Source organism: Halichoerus grypus, chromosome 13 (assembly GCF_964656455.1).
Source record: "Halichoerus grypus chromosome 13, mHalGry1.hap1.1, whole genome shotgun sequence".
In the NCBI taxonomy this organism is placed as follows: Eukaryota; Metazoa; Chordata; class Mammalia; order Carnivora; family Phocidae; genus Halichoerus; species Halichoerus grypus.
The window spans coordinates 75,851,696-75,872,013 of NC_135724.1; the positions used below are offsets into that span (position 1 = coordinate 75,851,696).

Below are 20,318 nucleotides of genomic sequence, written 5' to 3' on the forward strand. Positions count from 1 at the left end.
GGGCGGGGCAGAGGTGGGGGTGCGGAGGGCAGGCCCCGGGGCTGTGGGGGAGGCGACAGGAAGCCTGGGTTGGCAGCGAGGGGATAGAGTGCAGCTTGGGGTTTAACTTGGTTTGGGGGCTCAGCAGGGGGCTGTCACCTGGGGCGGAGGTGTTGCTTACCCTGCCTCCCGGGACTCCCCCTGAGTCCGCCCACAGCAGGTGCGTGGCCCCGTGGGTCATTGCCTTTCCTGCTGTCTCAGTGACCCTGGGCTCCCTGGGCGGGCCCCACGCTGTGTTCACAGCCCCACTGGCGCACACAGTAGGTCGGCAGTGCACCTTTGTTGGCTAATCTGGGGGAGAACAGCAATATTAGAAAATGAGTTCAGCCTCTTTCTTAGAGGGCTTAGAGACTGAGGCTCAGAGAGTGGAGGTGATTTGTTCAGGTCATGAAAACAGATTTGGAGTACAGAACAGGTCTGGGTTCTCCAAGGTGGACGCAGCACAGGGAGAACGTTTAGCTGGTAGGTCCTCTGGTGGCCCTCTGTGGGTGTCCCGTGAACACCCCCTCCTAGGAGGTGGGGGCACTGGGGTTTGAGGCTGGCTCGCCCTCACCCACCTGCTGGGTGAGTCCGGGCAAGTTCCTCCCCTGAGATCCCTGGGGATCTCTACCCTCCGAGGGATGAAGAACAAGGATCCTGAGAATGGCAGAGGGGGTTGGCTCGGTGGGGTCGGAAGGTCAGTGACCTCACTGTGCTTGCTCTCAGGCAGGGGCAGTGGCTGCCTTGGCCTTGGGAACCTCACTCAGTCCTCTGGTTAGATGTTGCCCTGGATCACGAGGATACCATTATATCACAAGGTCTTCTGTGACTTAGCTGGAAAAACCCAAAAGGAGAAGACATGCATTCCACCCTCAAAAGCCTTCACTAGCTCCCTATTGCCTACAAAGGAGTGGGGGGAGCCCCCTCATGGCACTCAAGGCCCCGAGATCTGGCTACCGCCTTCCTTTCCTACCTCCCTCCCCTCTTGAGCAGGTGTAGGGCAATGTAGGGCAGCACCTTTAAGCAAGCAGCAGGATCCCCTGGAAGGCCAGCTTGCTGCACCCCATACCCGGAATCCGCTCCCCCCTCCCACTCATTCAGCAGGTCTGGAAGGGGACCAAGAATTTGCATTTCTAATGGGTTCCGAGGTGCTGCCAATGTGGTCTGGGAACCCACTTTACAAAGTGGGTTTTAAGCATACTCTTAAAAACCAGACGGTGTAGGAGCAAAAACCTGCTCCACCACACGCCTTCTGTGAGCTCTCAGGCAAGGTCTTTAACCGCTCTGTGCCTCGGTTTCCTCGTCTATAAAATGGAATAATATCCGCACAGTTCTGATAGATCAGTTGTAAGGATCAATTGGACTTAGTACGCCTAAAGCGCCCAGAACAGTGTCTGGACACGAAGTAAGCAGGCAGTATGTGCACGTTTGCTATTATAACTACTCTTGCTATTGTTATTTTTATTACAATTAACATTTAACCCCACCGTGACCTTGACACTGTTGTGCTTACAGTGAATCCTTTGCCATTCTTGATTCCCAGTGCGCTTGGACACCTCTGGGCCTCTCTGCTCAAGCTCTTCCCTTCCCTGGGACCCCTCGCCCATCCTCTGCACCTGTTCCCGTGCTGCACATCCTTCTCAGATTCCTGCCTGACCCTCCCCACTCCCTGCCCTGCACCAGCCAGAATCCACAGCCCCTTCCTCTGACCTCCTTGGTCACATGACTTACTTATTCCCCTGATCCGGCTATCTCCTTTCATTCTGCCCATTATCCAGTTACTTGAACGTCCGTTTCCTGTGCCGATCCACAGACTTCTCCAGATCTGACTTCTTGGGGCTGCCAGTGGGTGGCAGGTTCCTAGTGGGGCTGGGACGGTGGCAGGGAGTGATGGGCACAGCCAGACGCGTGGTCGGGAGCCCACGTTCTAGAGGGTGAGAACACCCAGGGGTGTGCTCCTTCATTGAAAGGTGATTACTTACTGTCACTTCGCCCAGCTCTGCTCTTTGGGGACCTTCTCCACCGGGGGCTGGGGACAGAAAGCCCAGATGAAGTGGGTAATGAGGACTCCAGGGAGCTGCATCTGCCTCCTGCCATTCAGTTCCCAGATCCCTGAATAGCTAAGACTTGCCCATTCCTGAGCAAACAGGTACATGTTTATCTTTTTGTGTGTCGTGTCACTGAAACCTCACAGTGACGTGAGGCAGGCATTGAGAGGAGCCCTGATACTGTGGGAAGGTGGGGCTTTCTGAGTCCGACACATGGGAGTCAGAATGCCAGCTGGCTGGTGCCCAAGCTATGAGACCTTGGGCCAGTTACTTCCCCTCTCTGGGCCTCCGCTTCCTCACCTGTAAAACGGAGATCACAGTCATGACCATCTCTTGGGTTGCCAGGAAGATGATAGATAAGGTTTTCTGGTGCCTGATGCATAAAGGTGCTCGGTGATTCACAGCAATAAGGATTATGTTGTTCACCCATTTCACAGATGAGGAAACGGGCTCAGAGAAGTTCAGGGACTGTCCCCCCACCTGACCCTCTTCCTGGTGATATCCAGGCAAGTCTGCAGATAGAAATACTTTCCAGCAAGGTCCCAAGCATCCTCGGAACCCAAAGCGTTTTCCCGTAGGAAAAGGCTGTTGACTCACTCCGAATCTGGAGTCCCCCCGTCCCCAGAAGACAGTGAAGCATGAGGAGCTGCCCCTTCTTCCTCATGGCTTTTGATTCGTTAAGTGTTCTTGTTCTGAACAGCTCTTGAGGACTTTGAAACCCTGGCTCTTCTGCCTGCTTCGGGAGTAAGTGAGGTAGGAAACTCTCCTAGTCCCGGGCTGTGTTTGTCTGAGACGGAGACAGGGGCAGGTTAATGCTTCGGTAAACTAGGTGTCCAGGTAGGAATGGCCCCCAAACCAAGCCTGCAAATTGTGCTCCTAACCACCCGCGCCCCGCCCCCCCAGTCCCACCTCTGTCCAGACCCACATGTCCACCCATAGTATCGACGGGATGCAAGCCGAATGCCGCTTGGATGAACCATAAAAAAAGGTGTAGGCCTTCTTATCTGGGGACATTACCTCCCACAAATGGTTATTACTTGCTTGCTTTGTTCTGGTCAGGCCTTTCCACATTTGGCCATCGGCCATTGCAAAACCTCCACAACAAAGAAATGGAAGGTAATGCAATCAGAAAAGCCATAAACTGCAACTGGGAGCGGGGGGAGGAGGAAGTTAGCCAAAGACTTTCTGAGCAAAATATATGGGAACAACCTGACTCTTTTGTAAGCCAAAAAAATACATGGGAACAATGTGACCTTTTTGTAGGAGTTGGCTTCCCACGTAGAAAACCCATTTCCATGCCCTTGGGGCAGATGTGCAAGTGGTTAGCTGGCTCCAGCCATTACCCTGAGCCCTTGTATAAGACTGGAGATCGGTTTTGCTTAGTCTTATCAAAACATTAAAAAAAGAAAAACCATTCTGGGACCTGGGAGAAGACCACGGAGTGGTACGCGTGCAGAGGTCAAAAGAGCCTATTGTGTATCCGCATTTATTGGGTCAGGTAAATGGAAAGTCCGGAGGTGATCACCTTCAGGTATAGCTGGATCCAGGTGCTCCAGTGTGTCAGGACATGTCTCTTAGATGGGCTTTCTTCGGTGGTAGCTTCATTCTCAGGCACGCTCTCCCCAGTAACACTTCGCGGCATACATCCTCCTGATATTAGCAGTCTTGGCTGCAGGAGAGCCATTTCTCTAGTAATTCTTGCAGATCCTGGGATTGAATCCTCTTCACCCACCTGGGGTCTCATGCCCACCCGTGAATGTCTGTACCCTTTTATTGGCCAGCCCTCCGTCACTGGTCCTGCGCATGGGATCAGTCCCATCCCAGTCACAAGGACTGATCCCAGAAGATCAGAGAATGCATGCTTGGCAGGTAGTTTGACAGATACCCATGCCAGTGACAGAGCAGAAATAAAAGGGAGAGGCAGGATTTCTACCCTGGAGGGAAAAGTGGAGGCAGACACTGCCATTCATTGAGCATTTACTCTGCTCCAATATGGTATTAAGGCCTTTATGTGTGCTTAGTTGCTGTTTGCCTTTTATAGATAAGAAAATGAGGCTCAGAGAGGCTAAGTGACTTACCTAAGGTCACAAAGCTAATAGGAGAAAATTCAAACTCAGGTCCATCTTCCTGCAAAACCCATTCTTTCACCACTCCCTGATACCTGAGAACACTTACTGATCAACAAAGTGAGCTCGAAAAATAAAATATGAATGCCTGGGGGTGTGCCAGGCTCTGTGTTAAGGGTGGGAATACAAAAGAGAAAAATTTCAAAAAGCCTGCAGGGCCCCTCAGCCCATGAGCTCTCACAGTCAAGTGTGGGAGATGAAGGGGCAAACAACAATTACTACAGAGAACGGTGAAGGATAGGCAGAGGGGACTGTGAGACATAGGAGGTGTTTAATCTGCGTGTTGGTGGAAGGTTTCCTGGAAAAGGTGATGCTTGAGCTGAGGTAATAAACAAGCCAAGATAAATTTGGGGAGAGGGTACATAGGTACCTAGTAGATAGGACTCTTGATTGGCAAAGACAGAAACCCAGCTCCCACGGAATTAAGCAAAAAAAGTACATTTATTGGCTCATGTAACTAAAAAGTAGAGGGGTAGGGATGGCTTCAGGTGTGGCTGGATCCAGGAGCCCAACTAATATCAGGGAGTCATGTCTCTATCTCTTGGCTCCATCGTCTTGGGTTGGCTTCTCAGGCAGGCTCCACAGGTGGCGACCAGAGATGTCCCTGTACCTCCAACCCCACACCCTACTTGCTTAGCCTCCCCAGAAGTTCCTGCTGAAGTCTCAGGCTGACTTTCATTGACCTAGAATGAGTTATATATCCATCCCTGAACCCAACACTGTGGCCTGGAAACAGAACACTGTAATTGTCCAGGCCTAGGCACATGCCCATACCTGGAGTCTTAGATACTGGGAAGGTGGTTAGGAAAATCAGGGGTGTGTGGCATCTATTGGGTTGGCATCTATCCATTTGTCTGGAGCACAGGGGGCTGATCATGAGGCCCCCATAAGCCATGTGGAGAATTGCATCCTGGGGCTCCTGGGTGGCTGAGATGGTAAGAGTCCCACTCTTAATTTTGGCTCAGGTCATGATCTCAGAGTCATGAGATCCAGTCCTGCCTCTGGTTCCACGCTGGGCATGAAGCCTGCTTAAGAGTCTCTCTCTCCCTCTCCCTTTGCCCCTACCCCCCTTCTCTCTCTCTCCCTCTCCTAAAAAAAAAATTGTACCTTAAGGATAGCAGGAAGTCTTGACATGGGTACTGTTGGAGAGTTGCAGGGGTGGAGGCAGGGGGACCAGGTGGGAGGGGGAGGTATTCACATTGTTCCTGTGAGGTGCTTTCTCTTTGCAGCTTTGATTTGCATTTCCCTGATGGTCAGCGATACTGAGCCTGAGCCGATATTGAGCCATCTTTCCATGTGCTTGTTGGCCATTGGTAGATCTTCTTTGGAGAAATGTCTGTTAAAGTCCTTTGCCCATTTTTGAATCAGGTGGTTTGGTGTTTTGTTTTTAAGTTTCAGAAGTTCCTTATATAATTTAGTTATTAATCCCTCATGGATTTGCAAATAGTTCCTCCTGTGGGTTGTCTTTTTACTGTGTTGATGGTGTCTTTTGATGCACAGAATGTTTTAATTTTCATGAAGTTAATTTGTTTCTTTTTTCTTTTGTTACCTGTGCCTTTGGTAACACAGCCGTGAATTGGTTGCATGGCGGTGTCTTGAAGGTGAAGTCGGCAGGAGTTGCTGCTGGGTTGGATTGGGGTGGGAGAGCGAGAGGAGAGTCGTGCTTTTGGCTGCCTTCAAGCCTTTGGGCCTGAGCATAGTACACTGCCACCAAGTAAGGGTGGAATGTATTTGGGGGGAAAGCCAGGAGATCAGCTTTGGGTGTGTTAAATTTGAGGTGCCAGCTCAGCACCCAAGTGGGGGTGACAAGGAGACGGTTCTTGCCAGAGTCCGGTGTTGAGGACAGAATTTTGGGCTGGAGGTGTTAATCCAGTAGGAATCTCCTGTTACCTGTGCCAGCATGTTCAGGTTTGGTCCAGCGTCAGGAAGGAAAAAGCCTGAAAACATTCTCCCAGGGGGGACAGAGAGAGAAGAAGACAAGCAGACATCACCTCCTTGGCCTCTCATCAGAAGCCAACTCAGCCTGGCTACCCCTTTACTGAGTGTGGGTTTGGGGCAGGGGTGTGTGCCAGGAACTGGGCTGTGGGTGGCACGACCGGAGGCCTTGGCTCTGTTGACCTTTCTGTTCCCAGGGCCCGGCACCAAGCCTGGCCCCGGGAGAGCGCCTGCTGGCGGCTGTCGATAAAAGGAATGAATGGAGTCCTGTGTGTTCCTCTGTAGCAGATGGGAAGGTGCGTGCGTGGGAGGATGCCCGGCCAGCACCGCCATTCCTCAGCGTCGGACAAAGTGTGGCTCTTTAAGACTATTTTTATTGAAGTCTAGCATACGTACAGAAAGGTGCATACATCGTAAGTGGACAGCTCGATGAATTTTCAAGAGGTGTGACGGCACCAGATCAAGAAAAAAAGCATAGGCCTTGCACCCCCTCCAACAAGATGCCTGGTACCCCCTCCAGTCAGCCCTCCCCAAAGGGTAGCCGCTATCCTTAAATCTCCTATTAGAAGTTAATTTTGCCTCTCTTTGTACTTTATAGACTCATAAAGTACTTTACATACATAAAAACGCAGATGCTCTCTTTTGTTTTGTTTTTGTTTTTTTTTTTTCCTCAGCATAAATCTGTGAGCTTCATCCAGATTGTTGCGTGAAGTTCTGGCTTGTTCTTTTGCCTGGCTGTTCAGTATATATATTTATTTATTTGTATTTACATATTTATTCTCTTGTTAATGGGCATTTCCGTAGTTTCTAGTTGGGGGCTTTTGCAAATAGTGCTGCTGGGAACATTTCGGTATGTATTCTTTGGTGAACAGTTAGATGCACTTCTTTTTTTTTTTTTAAGATTTATTTATTTGAGAGAGAGAGCCGCAGGAGGGGTGGCAAGAGATGGAGAGAGAATTGCAAGCAGGGATGAGCGCTGAGCCTAATGCAGGGCTTGATCTCACAGCCCTGAGATCATGATCTGAGCTGAAATCAAGAGTCGGATGCTTAACCAACTGAGCCACCCAGGCGCCACAGTTTAGATGCATTTCTGATGGGTGTGTACTTAGCAGTAGAATTGCTCAGTCATAGAAAAGGTGCGCGTTCAGCTTTTGGGTTTGTTATGTCATTTTCCCAAAGGGAATTGCCAGGTTCCCCTGTCACCTGAGCATGAAAATTTTGGTTGCATCACATCCTTGCTAACACCTGGTGTTCTCTTTTTTTTTTCCTTTAAAGCTAGTCACATGTATAGTGGTTTTATATTAGACTTCTAATTTGCATTTATTTTCCTGATGGATGACAGTGAGTGTTCTTACATAAGCTTATTGACCATTTAGATGATCTCTTCTATGAAGTGTATCTCTTCAGATTTGCCCATTTTTCTCTTGGGTTGCCTATTCTTACTGATTTCAAAGAGGTCTTTATATATTCTGGTTACAAATACCTTGTGTTATTTATGTATTGCAAATGTCTTCCGTTTGTAAGTTCTTTCAGTCAGCAAGAGGAAGAACTGGGCATTTCAAGCCTCAAAGTCATTGATTTGAAGACAGGGCAAGCCCTTCACCTGTGTATGCCTCAGTTTCCCTCTCTAAACCCTGCAGAGTATTTATCTTTAGCCCAACGCTTGCTGTGTAAATGGAGCTGTGACTGTTATTAGCACCTTTGCAGGGATGAAAGAACCCCCTGAACTAAAACAGGCAAAACTCACCCTGTAGGGGCTTTTTCAACCTAAGTCATTCCTGTTTCTCAGGTCAGTTCTATAAATATCTATTAAGCACTTACTATATACCATTCTCCAGGTTAGGCATTGAAAGTACAGCACTGAACAAGACCCAGTTCCTACCCTTGGAGGATGTTGCTCTGGGGGTGAGTGCTTGGGGGCTGCAGGAGCCCCGGGGAAGCGTTGGCTGGGCTAGAGCATCACGGAAGGCTTCCTGGAGGAGGCGAGCATCATGGGGTTGAGTACGCCTCTTGTGTTCAGGCACACGCTTGGGTGCCTTCTGTGCGCCAGGCCCTGGTTCTCAACCAGAGGTGATTGCGCCCCCAGGGAACACTGGCAATGCCTGGAGATATTTTTGCTTGTTGCAACGTGGTGGGGGGCGGGGCGCTAGTGTCGTCTAATGAGTAGAGGCCAGGGGATGCTGCCCAAATGTCAGCGCTGAGGTTGGGAAGCCTTGAGCCAGATAGTTGTAATACCGTCCAAGGTTACAGTAAGGGGGGGTGATCAGAGGGACTGGGAATGTCACCCCAGCCAGAGGATGTCAGAGAAGCCGTCGCAGGAGGGGGAACCTGGAGCTGAATTTTGGAGGGTTGTGAGTGGGAACTGGCAGGAAGCGAAAGGTGCCTAGGAAGGGCCCTGGTGAATCACGGAGATGCAGAGATGGGCGGTCCGCGTGCTTGGGGGTTTTACCCCCAAGGGCAGGCCTGGAAAGGGGGTGGGAGAGGATTGTGGGGACCGATCACCGTCAAGGACTTAATCAGCCTGTGTGTCCTCCCCCCCCCCCCCCCCCCACGGAGCTGTAGGCCACATTTGGTTGCTGAGCCCTTTCAGTGTGGCTAGCGCGGCCGAGGAACTGAGTTTTTTATTTCAATTTAACTTAAATTTAGATCTCAAAACAGACACTTGATTCCGTTCCTGGGAAACTTTTAAGCATGTGTGGAACTATTTCGGGACGCGAATGTACGTTTTCAACTGTAAATTTTGTGAAGTCTAAATACAGATCAGATATGCCTACTGAAAAGTTGAATGTACACCCCAGATTTCAGACCTAGTACTAAGGGAAATGTCTCATTAATCTTAATTTTTATATTGATTTTAAACGATACTTATATTTTATGTTGACTTTATTTAAATTTTCATATTGATTAACGGTAACATTTTGGGTAGGTTGGGTGAAATGAAATCTAGAACCAAATTTCATTTCACCATTTTCTTTTTCATGTGGCTTTTTTTTTTTTTTTTTTAACGTGGCTTCTGGAAAATTGAATTCCACGTGTGGCTCACCCTGGATGTCATCTGGACGTCGCTGTTATGAACCCTGGGGAAGGGCTGGAATGTCTGGCCGAGGCTGAGGGCTCGTGGAAGGGTTTAGGCCGGGGAGCGACGGTGGTCAGGTTTCCATGGTTAGTTACACCCTCTGGCCACCGTGGTGAGAGAACATTCTAGAGGATGGGATGAGCCTGGCCATGGGGAGACCGTATAGCCTGAAAGGCTTGAGCTGGGGCCACAGAGAGATGCCCTGATGCCCCAGACAGATAGTCCACAGGCAGGTGACCAGGCTGGGCCCAGAGGAAGGAGGAGCCTTTGGGGAGGGGGCGGGCACATCCCAGGACTGACCGGTCCTTCAAAGAGGCCTCACAGCTAAAAGACCGCAGGAGTAATGTTGGCCGCCGCGGGTCAACCTGCTGCTTCTGCTGGTCTCTCCAGACACTTGCCAGCCCCAACCTGGTCCTCCCCTGCCACTCCGACTGCAGCCCGCACCCCACTCAGGTTTGACACCCCACTTCCTGCTTCCCTGTCCTGCTCTCCACTGCTTAGCAGGCTGTGTGACCTTGAGCAAGTGGCTCTCCCTCTCTGAGGGCTGCCAGCTCTGCACGGCCTCACCCCTGTCGCACCTAGGGCATAGGCGAGATCTGTGATGCCCACGGATGATAGATCTTCCCGGGTTGGATCTTTGGAGGGGTGACAGTGTGGAGCCCTAGGGGAGGGTGGGCATGGCACCCTCCCGTTCACTGGGTGGATTCTCATCTCCCATCTCTGGATTATGTCCCCGCTGCACTGCTTTGGAAGCTGAGGCTCACAGAGGTGAGGGGGCTCGCCTAAGTCCACACAGCTCAACAGGAGCAGGATTCAGATGGGGAATGCAGACCTTGTCAGTGCCAGGCCACCACTCCCACGACCACGTCTCAGTGTTGGATCAAGGGCAGGGCGCTGGGCTCCGTGTCCTCGTCTGTTGGGTGGGGCGGACAGCAGTGCTGACTTCGGCAGTTGGCTGCGAGGAGGGAGTAATTGAGGGAAGCAGCAGAGCGCCCGCTCCAAATGGAAGACAGGCCTCCCGATAGCGCTCCCGTTTGTTGGCTGATCCCTACGTTCCGTTCCTCCCAGCCGCTCTGCAGTGAGTGGTGTGAGCCCACTCTCCGGGGAGGAACCTGGGGCCGAGATGTGCACCTAGTCAGTCAGAGCTGGGGCCCCAGCCAGCACCTTGGCTGTGGCTCTAGGGCCCTTTCCCTCCCCTGCACGGGCCCTGTCCTCACCCCAGGACCCCGACATCACCTCTAGTGCTCGACGAGGGCAGGCCTGCCCTGTCCACCCCCCAGCCTGGTCCACCGTCCCGGGTGACTGGACATGAACGGGCACAGGGCAGCCTCCCCGGGGGGCGCTCACGGATGCCCAGCCCACAGAGCCTGTTCCTTGGGAACTTTCCTTCCCTTGCTAGGTGAGCTGTAACCTTTCCGCCTTCCTGCTTTGAGTCATGTACCGACGGCCAGAGTGGGTGGGCAGGAAGCTGTCAGGGAACCTGCCCGGGGCATGGCCAAATTCTAAGAGCCAGAGCTGGGCTCTCCCAGGTCACCAACCCTGGGTTCTGGTTGTCTCGACACCTTGTTCAGCCTCATAGCTGGAAAAGGGAGGAGCCACCAGCCTGACCGAAAAAGCAGCGTCTGACACATGAAGTTGGTACAGAAGGGGGACCTTGCAGACGGCTGGCCGGAGGGTCTTTTGGGGGCGCTTTGGCAGTTGCTGCTGAGATCTGAAGATGCCTGGCTCCCAGCCAGCCGACCCCTTTTTACATAGCTCCCTAGATCTGTGCTGCGCAAGTTTTAAGGTGCATGGGAATCCCTGCGGTCTTTTAAAATGCAGATTCGACGTGGAACCTCCAGGAGGGACTAGCAGGCTTCCAGGGAGCCCTAGGGGGCCTCTCAACGTGGGCACAGGGAGGCCTGTTCCTGTATAATGGGGTGGGTTGCAGCAAAGATGAAAACAGCCTAAATGTCCCGCAGAGAGGCTTTGGCCCTGAATGGTGGGCCATCCCTGCGGAGGGGGTGGGGGTGGGGATGCCCTGGAGCAATTAAAGGAGGGAGGACGATCCAGTCCGATCCATATGATCCATATGGGTCTCATTTTCTGTGAGGTTGAGCACCCTCTGAGTGCGGGGGCTTTGCTGTGTCATTAGCTGATGTGACCCGTGCTAGACTGCATCTGGCTGGGCTATAGGGCACACACAGTAGGTGCTCAAGCAGTGTTTTCCGGATGGCAGAACCAATGTGCTGGCATGGAAATACCTCCATGACCTAGCGTGGCATGGACCACGCAAGTTTCAGAAGGATGCGTGTGGTCCGGGGCTTCTGAGCCTTGGCCACCCTGGCATTTAGGGCCAGATGATTGTTTGGTGCGGGGGGGGAGGGGGGGGCTGACCTGGACATCGTAGGACGCTTGGCAGCATCCCTCGCCTCTACTCGTGAGATGACCCCTACTTGTGACAACAAGAGCTGTCTCCAGACATTGCCAATTGTCCCCGCAGGGGCACAGTCAGTCCATGGTGGGGGTATGATGGCGTGTGGATGGAAGGAGGGGAGGACAGGTGTTCGGGAGGGTGGGAGAGAGGCTCGGTGTGATGTCCATTCAGATACGGTTCGACTGGAACCCCCTGGAAAGAAGGGCAGGTGGCCCCTCCCCAAACCCATCAGTAGCAGTTGGAGACTTGGCTCCAAAGAGACTTAAGCTTTCTCTGTTTTTTAAAAAATATGGAGATGATACTTGTGACTTGAATACTTAAGTAAATTTTAGAACTAGGAAGGATACAAGGACTTTTTCTAGAGTTGTGAGGGTTTAGCTTGTGGATCACTTGATGTTCACTGGCCCAACTGGCGCCCAGGGAGGCCAGCAGAACTGGAAGTGGCGGGGGTGTGGCTTGCGGGAGCTGTGCTGGTTTTGCTCCACAGCACTAGCAGGATGGCCTAGGATGTGGAGCCTGTGACAGAGGACCTGTAGATGGGCACTAGCTGCCAGGCTTGGGCAGCTTCAGAGTCATCTTGCACATCTCTTGCTCAAATACCTGCCGTGGCTCCCTAGTACCCAAGTCTGAATTTCCTTCCTGTGCCTCCTGGGATATTATTCCATGCCCTTCAAAGGATTTTCCATGACATAACTAGATTCCAAATACTAATAATAGTGATAACTATAACAATAGGACCCAGAGCACCGACTGTTTTCAGGAACAGTACAAAGTGCTTTCCATGCATTATTTTATTTAATCCATACGGAAACCATCTGGCACTGCTGCAAGTCTGATTCTCATTTTACATATGAGGAGACTGATGCCCACAGTAGCTGAGTGTCTTGCCCAAGGTCACGTAGCTTCTGACCCTGCCGGGATCCTCAGCCTGACTCCAGAGCCAGACTTTTAATCAGGAGGCTAGCCTACCTAATCTTGTTAGGAGAATGAGCCAGCAGGATGCCCGCAGAGAGGAGGCTGGGTGTCTGGAGACCTGGGCCCAGGCCTAGCCTGCTCTATGACCTTGACCAGACTCTGCTCTCTGGGCTTGCCCTGGGCTTTCTTGAAAGGCTGGCTCTATAATCCAGGGCTGAAGGTCTCCAAATTAATGCAGCAAGCCTAGAAATCACCCTGATTACATTTTTCGCTTCTTTTCTTCTGTATCACACCATTGATACATATCCCCTGTAGGAGAGTTAGAAAATTCAGGGGGAAGAAAAGGAGAAATAAATGAAGTTCCAGTTAGCATTTTAGGGTGTGTCTTTCTAGAGTATTTTTCCAACATAAATATTTACCAGCGTGGGATCAGCCAGTCTCTGTCACCTAATTTACCTCGGATGTCTTGCAGGGTAATGAATTTTCTTTTTAAGATTTTATTTATTTATTTGAGAGAGAGAGAGAAAGAGGGGGTAAGAGCAGAGGGAGAGGGAGAAGCAGACTGTGCTGAGCGCGGAGCCCAGTGCGGGGCTTGATCCCACGACCCTGAGACCACGACCCGAGCCAAAATCAAGAGTCAGACACTCAACCGACTGAGCCACTCAGGCGTCCCCAGGGTAATGAATTTTTATAGGGTCACATCCAGGTCTAGTGTGGTTATACCATGGAATGTTTAATGAGAATATCTAATTAGAGATGATGATAATTTAATAGCTGGCGTTTACTGGAATCCTTCTCCTGCCGGGTCCTGCCCTGAGCACTTGCCTTAGCAGTCATCCCAGCAACCCTCCAAGGCAGGCCGCTCAGCCCATTTGACAGATGAGGACAGTGAGGCTGTTGCCATGAACTGGCCCCAGGTCTCATGGCCCAACCTTGGCAGAGCCGAACGTGGACTGGGTCCCTCCTGAGCTGTCCATCCATGCCCTTAACCACTGTCGGGCCACCCCGCCCCTCGCCTCATCTCCCGTGTTCTCTTTGAGGCGGACACGTGAGCTGGGTGCTGGCCAAGGAAGGAAGGAAGACCAATTAGGAGAAGCCAGGTGGCCTGCGGTGGCCCGATCTGCCTCCCTGGGGAGTGTTCCTGCTCGGTATGGCCCCTCCTCCTGGGCCAGAGAGCCACTTTGCCGTGGGAATTTGTCAGAGCCGTGTGGGGTGAAATCCAGACTGGCTCAACCGGACAGATTTCCCAAGACTTGAGTGTGTGGGTGGCCGGAGCGCCCGTGGCTTCCAGTCCTTAAAGAGTTTCTGGGATGCCTGCTACCGGGCCACCTGCTGTGATCAGCCTGAGCAGTGGAGCCCTCCCGTGAGCCTGAAAAGCGATTTCCGTCTTAAGGTTCAGAGAGGTTAAGAGCCTCGTCCAAGGTTGCCTTCAGGGCTCTTGTCATTGAGAGCGGGAGCGTGGCGGCATCCTGGGCCGCATGCACTGGGGCCCAGCTTGAGTCAGGGCATGGCTAAAACACTTTGGAGGTATTATTTTACTCCCTCCCCACAGCCCCAGGAGGTGGCCGCTGCCTGTTCTCATTCTACAGATAAGGGAACTGACCTCTTCTGTCCTTTTTAAAATGCTAACCCTGAGCTCCTTTTTCAAGTGAAATCTTCCTTGGAACACCCCCCTGAGGTGTTGCATCAAAGAAGGTTCTAGCCATTGAAGCTGGATGTGGGGCAGGGAAGGGAGCCTCAGAGTTCAGCCACCCCCTGGAAGTCAGTGGCGGGGAAACTGAGTCTCAGAGAGGGAGGAGGCATGTCTTGGTGGCACGGCGCTTGGGCAGAGCGTGGGGGATTAGAAGCCCCTTCCCCTAGTCCTGGGTCAGGGAGTGTTACTCCGTGCTCTGCCTTCCAGGCTGGTGGGCCCCGAAGGCCAGAGACTGGGCGTCTAAACTTTAACGTGCAGGACCTGCAGTTTGGATCAGACAAGCCTGCCCTCTGCTCTTTCTCAGTGAAGAAAGCCTTGCTGATAAGAATTGTTGGACCCATTGTACGGATGAGGAAGCTGAGGCCCAGAGGCAGGTGCACACCCAGCCTGGCTGAGTGCACGCGTGGGGCTCTGTGCACCGCTGGTGCCTAAAACACACACAGCTTGTCTGCTTCCCTGCGGGGCCGTGTTCAGTGTCTGGGGCCAAGGTCGCCCTGACTCCGGTCCCTGGTGTCCTCCACTCGATTCGGACTTGAGTTCATTTCCAAGGTCATGTGCTGGTGTGTGTTGCCAGCGTGGGTGGGGGTCATGTTTCTTCCTAAGAGTCGTATTGCCTCCTACTTTTATTTATTATGTAAAGTCAAGACACCCAAGCCACGCTCTGGGCTCTGCCCTCAAGCTTTTCCCTGCGGCTCTTGTGTTGGACCTCTGCCCAGGCCCCTCCCCAGGCAGGAGTACCCCTCTCTGGCTCCTGGAGGCACAGTCTTTGCATGGCCTCCGAGGGGCCTGGGAGTTTGGATGAGGATTTCATGGACTCTGATTTAACATTTCCTCCAGGTGTCCGTGTAGGTGACAGATCCAGGCAGCGGGGCCTTGGTCACCGATAGAAACCACAGTATCTTTTTATTGCCTGCCACTGGCTACAGGTGTCTCTTCTCATCACTGCACGCACCTTGTATTTGTCGTGGGGCCTGCCCTTAGGTCGTATTTATTGTTTTAATAAACGAGCATGTAGGTTACTTTATCAGACCATTTTTTGGTAATGCTGTCCTTAGCCAGATTTCACTGTAATTGGGGTCCTTTTGATCCTCTGTATTTTATTCTGTTTAAAAACACTCTTGAGGTGCCTGGGTGGCTCGGTCAATTAAGTGGCTGACTCCTGATTTTGGCTCAGGTCGTGATCTCAGGGTTGTGGGATTGAGCCCCGTGTCAGGCTCCACGCTGGGCATGGAGCCTGCTGAAGATTCTTTCTCTCCCTCACTCTCTACCTCTCCCCCTGCCCCCCACCCTGGCTGCTTGTGCATGCTTGCTTTCTCTCTCTCAAAAAAAAGAAAATACAACACTTTCCTCAGAAGGGGCCTGTCGGTGTCACCAGGCAGCTGAAGGGGTCTGTGGCACAAACGGGTCGAAGGACCAGCTAGATGTGGGTCTGCATCCTGACACTGCCCTGCACCACTGTGTGGGGGCCTGGCCTGGGTGAATGCCGGATCCAGGGCCCTGAGGAGCATTTCCTCGAGCAGTTGGGGGGGGGGAGGGGAGGAGAGAAGCGGCACTTGGTGAAAGGCAGATCCCTGGGCCTCATCACATAACTTCTGAATCATAATGTTTGGGCGCAGGACCCAGGGGTCTGCGGCACGAGGGTTTGAGAACCAAAGAAGAGGGGGAGAAACCACAGTGGTACAGTCATAGAGCCTGTTCCGAGTGCTGTCAGGTCATTTGTTTAATCCTCACAGCTCCAGTAGTATCCCCGTTTCACAGATGAGGAAACTGAGGCACGGAGATGTTAGGGAATACGTCCCCCTACCCTCCTACTCCGACAAGGGCTGCGTTGCTGATAATCGGCAGAACTAGAACTCCTACTCCAGTGCTCCTTGCCCCACCCCTAGCAGCTTCTTGGCCCAGGAATGGAGACAGGGTCTCCTGTGGGCCTGTTTGCGTGTGGGTGCGTGTGTGTGTGTGTGTGTGTGTGTGTCCTGTTTGCATTGTTTACCGGGCAGGGCCCTGTGTGTTCCCAAGCAGGAAGCCCGGAGCAGGGGCCACGCTGGGGGTGGGGGGTGGGGGGTAGGGGGGCAGGGCTGGGAGCCAGGGGCCAGGTGTCCGGGCTGGTCGCTACCCTGAGCGGCCACATGACAAACAGCTTCTCCGTCTGTGCCCTGGGTGGGGTAGGGTTTCGGGGAAGCGATTAAGAGCTTGGGTTCTGGCATCAGACAGACCCGGGTCCCAGTTCAGGGTCAGTTATCATCTGTGTGACCTTGAGCTAGACACCTCGCCTCTCTGAGCCTCACCTTCCCCCTCCGTGAAACAAGGCTAATCATAGTGTCTTACCCCCAGGGTGGTGATTAGAGGCAAAATGCCCAGAAGAGCACCAGGCACACAGGAATTTCTTTCCCTAAGTCTTCACTTGGCGACAGAACCAGATGCCAGATGATTCTGTGTGCATGCTTGTACTTCTTTTTTTTTTTTTTTAAATGAACTATTTGTTTTCCCGAGTTGTACATTTTTCTCTCACCCACCGAAGGCTGGCGACCTGAGGCCTCCCACTGGTCCTTCTGGGATGGAGCCCAAAACCAAAATATACACCAGCTCCCACTGGGGCGAATTGCATCTGCATTGCCTGGGCTTGCCCGAGCCCCTCTGGGGACGTGTGCTGCCCTAGCTGTGTTTGCAGCCTACGGACCAGGGGGTTGGTCATCTGTGGCCCGCGGGACAGACCTAGCTCGCTGCCCGATTTTGTAAATTGGAACAGGGCCACGCGCCTTCCTTGGTGTGTCGTGTAGAGCGACTTTCATGAATGGAAAAGCTGCCTCACAGACCGTGTGACCCACGTGGCCGGGACCGTTGGCTCTCTGGCCCTTTACAGAGGAGATTTGCTGATCCCGCCTCCCCAGGCCACGCGAGTTCCTTCCATTCTTCGTCCACCTGCTGTGAGGACAGTGCTCACAATATTAAATGCTAACGTTTTTGCGTTGCTCCACGTCAGGCTCGGTGGAAGATATGTAGTTTGTCAAGACTCTCTTTGGTCTGGATGTTATTCCCCTTTGTCAGGTGGGAACGCTGAGGCTTGGAGAGCCACACCAGAGTGACGTGGGACACCCAGCCTCTGAGTGGGGGAGCGGGGATGTGAGCCCTGGGCCTCATCACTCCCTATCCCCAACTTGTGCCTACCAGGGGGCTGAACTGGGCCTCCTAGGGCGAGCCTGGACAACACGTGGGGGCCCTGCTTTGGTCATTTTTGGTAAAAAATGTGAAGATTTGGGTCTTCCTCCTGGCTCTCCTGCTTATCAGCTGTGTGGCCTTGGGCAGGTGACCCCACCTCTCTGAGCCCCAGTAAATAGGTGGTAATAAGGGAGGGTCAAAGGAGGTCATGGGGGTGGCGGGGTAGTGAGGACAAAATTCAGTGATCTGTGTAGAACCCTTAGCTTAGTACCTAGCATACAATATATATAATAAGTGCTCAGTAAGGGCACCTGTGTGGCTCAGTCCATTAAGTGTCTGCCTTCGGCTCAGGTCATGAACCCAAGGTCCTGGGATTGAGCCTGCTTCTTCCTCTCCCTCTGCCTGCCCCTACCCCTGCTTGTGCCCACATGTTCTCTCTCTCTCAGATAAATAAATAAAATCTTTAAAAAATAAGTAAATGCTCAGTAAGTAAGAACTAATACTTTTAATGTAGGGAGCCAGGCCACCTTCTCGTCTTCCCTTTTTAAGCACCGAGAATGAGATTTTATGCTCAAGAATTATTTTTTGACCTCTTCCTCTTGCCCCGTTGGAATCTGGCTGGTTGCTGGTTTCCCTCCAGAGTGGGGCAGGCTGAGGTCTCTGATCCCCAGGGGCCTGGCCCCAGAGAACACCCGTCTCCTGTCTCCCCAGCTCTGGGGTCCGGGTGGTGAGGTCAGCAGGGTGGCTGGTAGCCATGGCAATGGAATGTTTGGGAGCTGGCGCCCACAGGGAGTTTGCAGGGCTGGTGGCTGAGTCTGCGCACAGGGGCACCGGGCCACCCTCCAAGGCCACCCTGTAAGTGCAGTCGCCTGCCTGCTTCGCTGGCATCCTGTGCTCCATCCCCCCTCCCCAGCCCGGGGAACCTCTCAGCCTGGAGAAATCACGCTGAGTTAGAAAGTTCACACGAGCCTGAACCCAGACTGGTGTGGTCTCTGTAAATGTCACCTCCTTCTGTGACACCTTATGACACGTCTCCCCGCCCCACTGTGGGCATTTCCTTCCAAGCATTTGTCACAGGCATCATTATCCCACACGCAGCTTTTCTTGCTCCCCGCCAGGATGTCAGCTCCATGAGGGCCGGGCCCTTTGTCTGCTGCCCTCCATGTGTCCCTGCGTCCCCATCAGTGCCTGGCACACAGTAGGTGTAAACATTGGTGGAATGAATGAACGTGGGTCTAAAGGGATCTCGAACACTGGACAGCCCTCCCCCCGTCCCTCCCTTCCAGTGGTCATTCAGGGAAACCCATGGGCTGGTGCAGAGAGAGAGAGAGCGCAGAGTCCCTCCTGGCCTCCCCTGCTGCTCCCATTCTATGAGTGATGTGACGCCCAGGACGGCATCTTGGGGACATAGCCAGCTTTGGAAACTGACGCTTCTTCCTGCTAGATATGTGGCTTCTGCAAACCACTTCAGCTCTCTGTCTTTCAAGCTCCTCACCCATCAAATGGAGATAAAAGACCTCACCTTAAGAGGTTCTGCCCAGCATGAAATGAGAAAGGGAAAGGGCAACGGGTAAACAGCACTCGCTGTTTGCCAGGCGCTGGTCCAACATTTTCTAACTTAATTTACACCTCCCAGCACCCCTAGGAGGCGAGTTCCTCGTTGGCACTGACCACACTGCAAATGCCCTATCAGTTATTGCTGTTGTCCCCATTTTACAGATGCAGGAACTGAGGTTCAGAGAGGCTTGGTGACTTGCCTGAGGTCACACAGCCAGTGGCTGGTGGAGCCGCAATCCGAGCCAGCCCAAGCAGCCTGTCCCCCCCCCACTATGTGTGGCATAGAATTCAAAAAAATAAATACTAGTTGTTCTATTGTTTTATTCTAGAGAAAGGCAAGATGACAACACCCTGAAAGTTATGTCTTGAGGAGAAACATGTTATCAGCAAGCACCACTCCTGGTGGCCTTTCCAGTCGTATTTCCTTCTCATCTTTTTATCTTTTTGTGGTTTGTGTTTGCTGTTTGGTTCAGCTGAGGTGGCGGTTTTGCTCTAGGGCATAATTATGCGCATCCTGCCCCCACAAGGGCCTGTGTCATCCATAAACTGGAGAACTGGGGAGGGGGACCCTCCCCACCCCACCCTGACACACGGGGCTCTTGTGAGGATGAAATGTGGTCTGGTGCCAAGTACATAGTGGTGCTTAATCAGTGCCGCCTTTCCTCCTACAAGAGAAGGGGGGCTCAGTGACCCCCACGCCCATGCATCTCATTTGTCTTCAAATCAGCGCCCTCCAGTAGAACTTCCTGCCAGTGATGGGAATGTTCTAGAGCGGGGGTCCACAAATTCATCCTATAAATGTCCAAATAGTAAGTATTCCAGGTTTTGCAGAATGGGTAGGGTTTTTGTTGCTGCTTCTCTCCTTTTCCCTGGCCCCCCTCCTCTTCCCCTCTTTCCTCTTCTCTTTCCCTTAAAAAAGGGTAAAAGCCATTCTTTTTTTTTTTTTTTTAAAGATTTTATTTATTTATTTGAGAGAGAGAGAGAGAACACAAGCAGGGAGGGGAGGGGCAGAGGGAGAGGGAGCAGACCCCCTGCTGAACGGGGAGGCCCGGATGATGCGGATGATGCGGGGCTCCATCCCAGACCTTGGGATCATGACGTGAGCTAAAAGCCATTCTTAGCTCGAGGGCTGAAGGTTGGATTTGGCCCGGGGGCCGCTGTTTGCTGACCCCATCCCAGACCTGCCCTGTCCAGCAGGGTACCCGCCCGGCTCCCCGGCGGCTATCAGACACTTGAAATATGGTGGGTGCCTGAATTTAAAATGTTTTTTCATTTTACTTAATTTAAATGTAAATGCCTAACAAGTGGTCTGTGCCCCCCAGTCGACAAGCAGCTCAGAAGGACTCGAGGCTGTGCCAGCCCCCACCTCCCGGCCTGT

The 20,318-nt window shown here is 52.5% G+C and overlaps 1 protein-coding gene across 5 annotated transcripts in view; it reads left to right on the forward strand.

Moving 5' to 3' along the window:
• The window catches only part of TPST2 (tyrosylprotein sulfotransferase 2), a 47,169-nt gene that overhangs the window by 8,738 nt on the left and 18,113 nt on the right, over window positions 1-20,318 (forward strand). The gene's annotated exons all lie outside the window — the stretch shown is intronic.